The 11,424-nt window shown below is 41.9% G+C and overlaps 1 protein-coding gene across 1 annotated transcript in view; it reads left to right on the top strand.

Annotated features, from left to right (window-relative positions):
* bahd1 (bromo adjacent homology domain containing 1) overlaps window positions 1-11,424 on the top strand; it is a 40,406-nt gene continuing 28,982 nt past the window's right edge. The window contains exon 1 of the mRNA XM_088315790.1: window positions 1-309. The gene's annotated coding sequence lies outside the window, so the exon portion shown is untranslated. The remainder of the gene's footprint in view (window positions 310-11,424) is intronic.

The raw sequence follows: 11,424 nt of genomic DNA, 5'->3' as shown, positions 1-11,424 counted from the left end.
TGATGTTGTTATGTAAAAACACGCACAAGTGAGCCGTACTTTTGCCTCTATTTCCTCCACGCCGGAGACGACACACAACGACTGCTCGATTCCAAGCCCCCACGCCGCCGCCGTGTGTGTGAGCCATCCACTCGGATTAGCAGTCGGAAGTGTAACGACCGGAGCTTTGGCAGTTCGGACTTGTCTGAAGGGAAGCTTCAAGTGAACGAGCGTCCGGGCACGAGAAGCGTACACCTGACACGTCCTTCTCCTCGCCTCCCACTGGAAGTGACTTTTTGTTTCCACCAAAGGAGAGCTTTTACTTCAGAGGTAAGGCACCAAGCCGTTTACGTCAAAGTGTCCGAGAACGATGCGAGGAGCTCGGGGCAGTGCGCCAAGCTACACGCCGATGTAGCGATACACGTAGCTAGCAACTTTTTTTTTCTCCTCCAAAAACAGTTTCTTGTACTTGCATCACTTGTGCTTTCTTGTGTGTTTATTTAATCAGTGGTTCGGCTGAATTTCCCCGGGGGTGAAAATGTCACTCTTAGTGTCTGTTTGACAGCTTTGAGTCAAGTTTGAGCCTCGACTCAGAAGGAGAGTTGATGCGTTGTGCTGTTAAGAATTTTTTATAGATGGAGCCTCAATGTCGGTTTACTTTCTTTTTAAGTGAAGACACTTAAACCTTTTGGTGAATTGTCCTCCGCGGACTAATATACATTTAATCGAAATCAAACCTTACATATTGTTTGAGTCAAATTTGACCCGTTTGACATCATCAAAAACATAAAAAAAACGTTCTTTCACCCTGAAATGCGATGATTTTTGTAATGGTGACCCAAATCACTGTGAAATGTAAATATTTAAAAATGTCCTTATTTTATGAAAGTGCCACACTGTTTGTGTATACTGAGGAGTCTACTGAAGTGGATTTTAGATTTGCCAGTAGGCTTTATATCAAGAGTAATAGTCGTAATATTGAAACTATACATACCATAAATGTGTGTATTTATTTAATGGGACAGTGCTAACATTGGTGTTGCCTCCCGAGAACTGTTTGTGTTTCCACCACATTTGCACCGATCCTCACCAAATCATGCCCAGTTATTCTTTGGGTCATCATGGGGGTATACAATGAAAAAAGACACTAACTTCACCCTGAAACATTGATTAAGGATTCATCATTAGTGTTACACTGACTTGAAATACATTTTGAAAACAGCTATAGTTCATAATTTTATAAAGAGAATTATGTGGACATTCTGAGCCAGCGTTAAAATTGACTAGTAATATGCTGTGTCAGGAAGGAAAATGAAGACAATGTAAGGGTTAAGGAAATGTCACTTTCTAATGCACAGATAATTAGGTGCAGTATGAGTAATTCTGCCTTTACCGAGATAATGACATGCATGTTTTAATTGACACTCTAAGGGATGTATTAATTTAACAATATATTATTTATAGTGGTTGTCGGCAGTGTTTTGGTAAGCCTTCCTTCAGTCCATATCAGAAACAAGTTACAATTGGAGCCACATGATAAAATGTTAATTCCTGGGTTTCACTATCAGTGCTTGTGGTGTTTTCCCGAGACAAAAAAATGTGGTCAACTAATGTTTAAATGATGAAAGCCGAGTGACAAGCCACTGTCACATTCCCACAGTTTGCTTAGGGAATGTCTACTGTCCTACCACCCATCCATCTTCTGTCGGGCTTGTCCTGGTAACGTTTGCAGGTGAGCCGTGCCTTCCCCCGGTTGCCTTTGGGTGAGAGGCGTGGTACACCCCTGGACTGGTTGTCATTAACCTGCAGGACATAGAGCTAACAAGCATGTCAAGATCGTACATATGAACAAGTCTTCAATGAACCTACACATGCATGCTTTTTTTGTGGGAGGAAGCCAGAGATTTGACAGTATATTAAATCCTTTTTGGGATGCTGCCACCATTTTTTACCCCCCATAAAAAAAAAACCCAATTGGAATTGAATGAGTTTGACCCCGAGCCACCAGAGTTGTCATTGTAAAACATTAAATAGCTGTACAGACATTGTTTAAAGTGGCATTTTAACATTAACTGTCATACAGTTATAAAAATAGGTTAACCGCTGTGATAGACAATAAAAATGCTCGTAAAGGTCTGTTAGCGTTTACAGAAAGGGTGAGGAACTTTTTTTTTTTTTTTTATATATCAGGGTTCTTATAAATTCTCAGATCACAGACTCAAAGGTCTTTACTACATTTTGTAAGAACTATGATGCATCGAAGGCAGCATTGTGAACTCGTGGCGAGCACGTCCACGCTACAAATCTCTGCTCAAATTTCTCTATGTGCCCCGACTTCCTCACGTAAGAGACTAAGGAGCACAAATGCGATAGAAAATAATGGATGATCAGACAAATGTCTATCATTAAATATTGTGAAAAACTGTTCCTTTAAGGCTGTATTTGTAGAATTGCAGGCTGGGCTGGATTAAATGCTTTCGCCAGTTTTAACTATCATAATTACTTTGATGAAATGAAAGCAGCTATGAGGTGTGACTTGAATTTATATGACTGCTAACATTGTACTTGTTGAACAGCCATCCAATTGTACACGTAATGGAATGTGTTATTTTTGTTGCATGTGGAATGCCTCAGAATTAGTGATGAAACCACTTGACTGATTTTGACCCTTTTGGTAAGATTTCCAAAACTAATGTTATTCACCCCAGGTAGCTCGCTCGCTATATATTGGAGATCACACCTCAGATTTAATGAGGAACTGAAATTGTAATTTTCTATCATTTATCAACATTACTGTATTCACACCAGAAAAGTCCTTTCATCCACTTGTTTAGTCCGAACCAATTTTTTTTTTAGTCTTTATTTGGTGCGGTTTGTATTCACACTGTACTCCAATGAGAGCATGTCGCTGTTAAATTTTAATGGCTGTTTCAGGTGCATTTTAATTTACTGGGCAGCATTTTGCAGGTTGTGTTTCTTTGAAAAACAATAACTTGTGGCAGAGAAATAAGAAACAGTTTGAAACCGTAATGCAAATTGAAGGCTTGCGTTTGTCTGTGAAAAATAATCAGCTATACATGACATATTACATTTGCGAGCTGCCAGGCTAGTTCTGGTGTCTGAATGCTATGTTTGTAAAGCCCATTGTGCACAGAAAACTCTGACAGTGGTACTTCAGCTTTGTGGTCCGTCCTTGACAGGCCTGTCATGGTGTGTCGGTTCCGACTGGCAGCGGCCACATGTGAGCTATAAAGCTGGAGATCAATCCTGCTCGTAATCCCATTATTTCCCAAGAAGCGTCCTGTTGTGGTCATTAGACGGGGGAGGGACGGGCAGGTGGGCGGGCTGCTGCTTTACGTGCCTCCTGTCACCCGAACGCGCTGTCCCGACGGTGGCGCACACACAACACATGCACACTTCCTGCTCGCACACAAGCCACATGTGATGGAAGACGGTAGAATAATAGAGAATGTAACCCAGATGATGCATGCGCACAAGAGAGCAGTTTAAACATCAGTGGGCCATTGTTGTCTCGCCTGAATGGCAAACAAACAGTTGGCGTTCAGAAAGTGAAAACAACATGCCACCCCGCATCAATGACCCATTGTTCCTCAAGTTGCAAAAAACACCCCCCCTTTTTTGTCTTGAAATCTTCTCCGTGTCACTCTGTTGCACCCCTTGTTCAAACCAAGTTAATCAAGTGCTTTATTTTCAAAATCTTGTCACTTGTAATACTTGAAATAATTCTGAGAGCAAGTTTGCCTAGCATAAACATAAATATGTATTCCTGATCAAAAATGAGTACTTGCTTTTGGAATATAGTTCAGCCAAACCTCTTCAGCCTTACTTGCCTTCATACATACATTCCACACATTCAAAGTGTCAGGCCTTGATTGCGATCGGTTAATCAGGATCCAATTATTTATAACCGTCAGTCCTTACATCATCCGTATTTTGCATATTTACTAGTTTGGAGATGCAAAAATGTCATAAGAGCGGCTCTTGTTCTCATAGTTTCCGCTGCTCTGCACGACGCAGCAACAGCGATGTAACAATCAGGCAGCCTGATCAGCGGGTTACTGACTTAATAATCATCAGACGCAACAAATCGATAATGACAGTCATTGCCAACGCTTTCAATTATCGATTTTTCTTGAATTTTATCGATTTGTTGTTGCAGCCCCTACAGTGCTTTACATCGTACAGTACTGAATGAAAGATTGTAAACAAGGTCAAAAACAAATAGGTCGACCATTACTTACTTTTTAAATGATGATAATAGAATCAATGAGGTGAGTTTTATGGACTGTGATTGTGCGTGTGTGTAGGGTTGTTTAAAGGTGCCCCACAAATTTGTGTATCACACGTCTAGCTGGAAGTTGGCTGGGACGGGAACGAGCTCACCCGTGATCCTTGTGATGTGAACCTTTGGCTTTGCTAGCAATCACTGTTTGAATTTTTAGTTGTTAGTTGCATAGACGCCACCAACTTCTGGCCCCTTGAGAACTGATCTTCCAGCCAAGAAGAATTTGGGTTACATTCCACAGTTCCTCTGTATTTATTGCTTTTTCCTCAACTGCATTTTTTTGTCACTTCACACGTTCTTTATTGGATTGAAGTCTGGAGATTGGGCAGGCCACTCCATTCCGTTAATGTTGTCAGGCCTGATCTCAGAAGTTGCTCGCTTACTGATCCGTTTAGCGTAGTAGTCGTTTTATAGTTTGCATGGCCACTTTTTGTTCGACAGAGTTCATGGTCCACCATCATTTGTCCCCCATAGGCCCCTGGGGAAAGATGTGTAGATGCGAGCCACGCTGTTTGAATGAGATAGAGAGAAACAGGAAGTCAGACTAAGGAAACGCAATACTTGGTTAAAGACGGCTTCCTCCATTTGTTTATGATGTACCATAAAAGTCAGGCGCCAATAATGTGGTCCGAAAATGTTAATTGTCTTTTGATTTATTTATTATCTCTTGAATTAAATGCCATCTATATCTTTGCTGCTGTAACACTTCAAATTTCCCCATTGTGGGACTAATAAAGGACATCTTTATCTTTATCACTTCAAATGAAGTTGAAGAAAGCGATGCCCGGTTTCTCCCAGGTTGAGATTTCATTAATTGTTACTATGCAAATAAAACTGTGAATTGTGTTCCACACCCAAAAGAAAATGACCTTGCAGTGAACAAAAGACTATCATGTTAGTATATCACGAGCTCATAAGGATTATAAATAGATTTTGCTAACCAAACCTGACGCTATCTCTCACCAACTTTCGAAAAACTATGATTTCACCCTTGAATAGGCCTAATATGGCTTTGCTTTGTTAAACATTTTGAAGATCCATGATCACCCCAGTCATTAAAAAAACAACCACAAGATGCCCAGATGTTTTATGCTACACACAGGTAGATTACATAAAATGACATCTTTTATGACCCATTTGATGATGAATTAATGTATGTCGCCTTGATGTTCAACGCATCCCCCGATCTGAACATCTACATGAATGAATCCATAACCTTGCAATAACGTGAGCTAAAACGACAATCTTAAGCCTTGAAGGTTCCAACAAGCACACAGATACACTATGAGCTAGTTTGTAATGAAGTGGATTATCCTCCGTGGCTGTACAAATGCCAAGACCTTGTTCTTGTTTTAATGCCAGCTATGCCCTTGTGAGGATAAGCGCTTCGGTTAATGGATGGATGGATGGTTTCAGGCCTGTTTCCACCACTGAATGCATTCAGTTCAGTACAGTATTCCGAGGAAAAAGAAGACCATATAACTTATGTTGGTTTGTAACAGTTTAATAACTGATCTTTAGGGAGCCAGTGTTTTACAATAGTACAATGACCCCCATTTTCTCACGGAGACATATTCCACACTCACCCTCGATAGGTGATAATTTGCAATACAAAGAGACATGAATTATTCTTCCCATACACTCCAAATTAATTTTCAATTTAAAGGTAACTGTCAATAAAATCATACACTTCTTTTTTTTTTTTTTTGGACACTGGGCTCAACAAGTAGCTCTACCCACAGTCGTCATGATGACTGAAGAGTTACTTGGCGATTGTCCGGCAGTTGAAGGGCAGGAGTGGGATCAGTGGCTCATACATGAGACAGGACTGGTTCCTCAAAATAAGCTAATTTTAGTGAAGGATGAAAAAGACTACTGGTATTTTGATGGATGTAAGCTACAGATGTTACGACACCAGGGAAATACTTAAAATACTGCAAGTAAAAAATGTTCTTTACAGTAATGTGTTCGAAGCGCTCTCACTAAGTCTAAATTCTGATTATCGCATTTGTGGAATATGAATTAAGCAACAAAAATGGAGTCCTTGTTACACTTTTGTCACGAAGGGTGGACGATCGTCCACGATATTATCGTCAAAGTTGCTTTCAAAATACATGACTATTAATAATCAGTCTGAAAACTGGTGCATTGATTGGCTGCAAAGTAAGAGGAAGTGATCCAAGTGTCATTCGGCAAATCAGCATGCATAAATGGCAAAGGAAGTGATAAGTCTTCATTCTGCGAATCAGCGAGCAGGATTCAGTCACGTGACTCTATGGCGCCGACTGAACGGAACATAACATTGTTTCAAATATGTCTTCTGAGTAATTTAATAGCAAGGCGGAAGTCCATGTCCCAAGCCTGGAAATTATTCGAGGTTGACTGAAGTCACTTAAACTACCCGAAAATTGGCCGCCTTGAAGAGCAATTCGCCCACACGTCTGTCCCACCATGAACCATGTGAAGGATTACGAGACTTCACAAGCAAGAGCGAAACCATCACACAGCACAACTAAAACCCTTGCCGAGTTGAGCAAACATGTACTTTACCATTGACGAAGCAAGTAAACGTTGGCAGAACGCCTTCACGCACTGTACTTTATATGACGGGGTAAAAATTTGACGGATATTCGATATCTGTGCTTTACACGCTTGTACTTGGCACCGTAACTATATTTGTGACTATATCACGTGTGGTATCTGTCGTAGTATTCCAGAATCTGTCAAAAGACTGCGGCTGCATATGTTTACACTTCAAATGTAAATGCAATATTGGTGCAAACAGCTTTATTTCTTTTACCGTTATGGACTTTCCACAAATTACATATTTCACGGTCACACAAGTAGCACAATTCCCTTGTATTAAAAAAATAAATAAATACATACATTTTCTCCCATTCTGACTAGTTTAGTAGCTGGAAAATGGCAGACCAAACTTTGCTGATATCTCTCATCATGGAGAAACTGGATGATAAATTTTGTAGTTGGCAGTAGTAGACCAGTACTTCCTGCAGCTCAAAATGTCATGATATCCATCAAAGTGGAGTAATAGGACAGGAGCAGATGGATGGAGTGTTTTGGTAACCACACCTCATCTGCGAAAAAAAAAAAACACCTTTAATTTTAAATGAAAGTGAACAAAAGCATTACGACAATATATATGTATTTGACACACCACAGTATTTAGAAAATAAAACATTAACAAGGTTTATTCATTTAATTATTTTCAAGTTCGGCGGGCCGGATTAAAACGTCTAACGGGCCGCATGTGGCCCCCGGGCCGCAGTTTGCCCACTCCTGGTTTACATCAAGCTTTGTACGCCGATTAGATTGAAACCGCATCATCTATTCCGATACGCCGTTTACACGCACCTCCATGTTAATCTTAACAGCCATTTTACAGCCATGTGACATGTAATCGATTAACTTCATTCATCTACTGAGCAGTAGCACAGTAGTTGTGGTAGTTTTAATGCTTATATTAAAGCAACGGCTTGATTAAAAACGAGTTACAAGTAGTTTAAATGAAGTTCCCCCGTCGCAAACGAGTTCTGGTAGGATGCTGGCATTTTTAAGTGTGTAAACGATGACGTCGCTATGCAGTGACGTCAATAGTGAACATGCACAGACCGAACACAGTTATCAATCATTTCTGGAAGGCTACTTAATGTAACTAACCGTGTTTGGCATTGTTCGGAAAAAAATATTTACCGGTGTTTAAGCGAATTCCAAATTAATTAAAAATCCATGTGTGTGATACCCGTCTTTGGTTGTATCCCATATTTCATGTAGAGTCCGTGCCTAATAGAGCAAAGCAGCCAGTATTATTATAAATATTTTATGGCTAAATTTAGCTGTTGCGTCTTGAAATCAGGTGCGCTTTGTACGGTCGTTTGGTTGGTTAACAGACGGATTTACCAACGCATCTTGCCCCTGCTCAGGTTCTGGATTTGAACGCGTTTTGAACCTTCAATGGCTCAGGATGTGGAACGCTGTTCTGGAGCCTCTCAAAGCCATTAGCCATTACCCCTCCCGCTCTCCTCATCCTTTCTTTGCCTGACTCTCTGGCGCGGCGCCTAAGACACAGCTGTGAAAATTACAGGTCTGCTTTGTGGAAAGCCAGAAGAAGAGAAGGCAAGCCCGGCGGGAAGGAAACGACAACCACGGCTCGCTCTGCCTCAGCTGTCGGCTGCCCCACAGCTGCAGTGGATGAGGGGGCCTTACGGAGCCGGGGTGTCTCTCACTTATCACACACAACTGGGATTGTTTACGTGTGTGTTTGCGCGTGTGTGTGTGTGTGTGTGTCTGTGGAGAAAAGCAGGGGCGTTAAACCCAGTTTGGCTGGGGGAATGGAACAGAAGCCCTGACTGTGACTGACAAATGTCACAGTGAAAAGCACGCGGCACCAAAGCGTGCTTCAGTTTGGCAGACGCTAAGAGCATGACTGAGGCCCTGGCAGGTGGGCGGACGGGCAGGCGGCAGCCCCCGATTTGCCCCTCGCTCAGCTGGATTGGAAACACACCGTCAGGCCTCCTCTATCAGGGACTTATTGTTCACCATGATTATGATGATGACAATCTCTCGCCATCTCCACTCATAGCCCTACCTCAATCCATCACTACCTTGTACGTTTCTCCCTCGGCTCCCTCGCCCTCTCCTTATTTCTCTCGGAGCCTTGTTCTCGCCTGCCGCGCTCCCCATGTCTGCGTGTATCTCCGAGGGCCTGTCACGCAAAGAAACGCGGCAAGCTGAATGTGAAAAATAGCCCCTGTGATTCACAGTGAGCCTTCCGTTGCCTTTTTTTTTTTTTTTTTCCTTCAGAATGAGATGTGAGATTCCCTCCCCGCTCCTCCCTGGCGCTCTGCTGTCTGAATGCAGTCTTCATCTATTTCCGACTCGCGCATGGTCTCTCCTCCTCCGTCAGTCAGGCTGTCTGGCATGTCATGAGAGGCCTCTCTTGAAGCTGAGCACTAGAAATCACTGTTCGTGATGAAACATAGAAGGATCAGCAATGTAGGACTTACAGATTTAGCAATTGTAAATATTGGACATTTATGATTGCCAATTTTTACATGGGTGTGTGTGTGTGTGGTCAACAGCGAGGTCATCGGAGCTGCAGACTTTGGGATTGTGACAGGAAATGGGGTGATGGCCAATTAGGAAGCGGCATGAAGCTCACGCTGCTGCCAGACTTAAATAGAGACGCAACTGCTCATGTTGAGTGTTTGACAACGCGTCTCAAAAAATCATTAACAAATTTTATAACCAATCCCTGGCCTTACTGTTTATTCTTGGTGGTGGTCTGTGCTCTACTCAGGGCCATTTTAGTTTGTGTCACAGGATTGCTCAAGAAGTACTAAATCAATTGCTATGAAACGTTTTGAAGTGGTGCATGGATCAAACTTTTTCCACGTCTTACTTTAAGGCTCCGCCTCTTCATTACAGATGCATGTACCTAGTCATTGCTTATTTTATTGTGTATATATGTTGTAATTACATTGCAAATATTGTCTTTAAAATGTGTTTAATATGTTGAGATGAAAGGGCTGTCTATGTTACTGATTTTTACCTATTGCAGGTGGATCTGGAACATAAAAATGTTCACGATAGAATGAATTTGCAGCTTTACTTACAACATACAAAGCTTCTCTTTGCTCTCAAGGCTACAACTTTATGCACTGTCAGAAGTCTAGCAAGAACAGTCCTCTCAGTCCCATCCCAAAGAGAGCTTCAGTGTTGGGGAGTCAAGTTTAGCTTTTATTGATTTGGAGCGCCGGGTTGTTCTTGTACAACTCCGCCCCTTCATTTCCTCTCTCTGGATGTCAAGTGGGACAGAAAGCCTCCTGTTCCTCTCTGCCTCATGCGCAATGCTTGTTGCAGATAGTGAGCTTGTCTCAATGCACTTGTTTCAGGCCTCCGTTTGTCTCGTTGGAAGTTTTCTCATTAGAACCAGTTAGTTTGTTCTAATCGGACTCTTGCTCATATCCCTGTTTAATGTCGTTCAGTTGGAAAAGTGTGCACACGGCAAACAAAATCCGTTGCAGAAGATTTTATTCAACATGCAAGCAGGGGTGATATGCTAGAGTTCTGCTTTTGAAGTGCACCTGGCTATTTGCTTGTCTGCTAGGTTTGTCTAGATAATTAACCAAGTTTGCAACGCTGAGCTTCCTCCATTTCATGTTTTCTCTGCTGGTCCATTCACTTATCACTTGCTAGTGCCTACAGCTAACCTCCATCCTGTTTACATTCTTGTGACCATTACGAGAAGAGCGTGACGTCATGTTGTTCGTTGTGACGCATTTTGAATCAAACGTGGAATTTTTATGGTGTGAACACAAAATAAATCAATTGGGACAATGACATTGTTCGTTCACTAGGGTGGCTCGGTGGTAGAGTAGTCGTTTCCTAGCCTGGAGGTTGTGGGTTTGAACCCCGGCCATTGGGACCATGTCGAAGTACCCTTGAGCAAGATACTGAACCCCCAGTTGCTCCTGATGGCAACAGTCGCCATTTGAGTGCCTTAATAGTTGGAAATGTGTATAAAAGTGAAAGACCATTTACCACTGATATTTGAGTTAACAACACTACCGATAAAGGGCAGCAAAGGCCTCTGTCGGATTTATCTACAAGATTATCCCAACTGATTATTCTTTGGTGTGAGTTATGTTAAGAATGAAACGATTAGACCTGCCAATAGTAATATTGACGATGAACCCGCTCATCAGGATTTTCTAACACAGAGTTGGGCCATGCTACAGGCTCCTTGACTATGACGTGAAATGGAACAATAGCCCGTTAGGAAGCAATCTGAAGCCAGCCCGTCATTATTCTACTCTGTGTTAAGAGGGATTTTTCCTCGCCGATAAGCTGGCAAATGCTCGTGGCCGTCAATCGTAAATGTTAAATCTGTTCGTTAATTTAGATTGTAAATCCTTAAGTGTGTGGTCAACACCATATTAACCTGAGTCATTGACTCCTTGATTGTGAGCTGAATCAGAATGCAAACCAATTAGGGAGTTCACTGAAGCTCGCGATCTTGCCGGACACCAATTGAAGAGCAACCTAATGTGTTGAGGGTTTTGTGTGTCTCACAACCTCAATTTTACTTCATTTATGAAGCACTTAAAAAAAAAACACAC

Source organism: Idiotropiscis lumnitzeri, chromosome 1 (genome assembly GCF_059441095.1).
Source record: "Idiotropiscis lumnitzeri isolate Australia: NSW breed Sydney's pygmy pipehorse chromosome 1, RoL_Ilum_1.0, whole genome shotgun sequence".
In the NCBI taxonomy this organism is placed as follows: Eukaryota; Metazoa; Chordata; class Actinopteri; order Syngnathiformes; family Syngnathidae; genus Idiotropiscis; species Idiotropiscis lumnitzeri.
The sequence above is the reverse complement of the archived record's forward strand: the minus strand, read 5'-3'. Positions and strand labels throughout refer to the sequence as shown.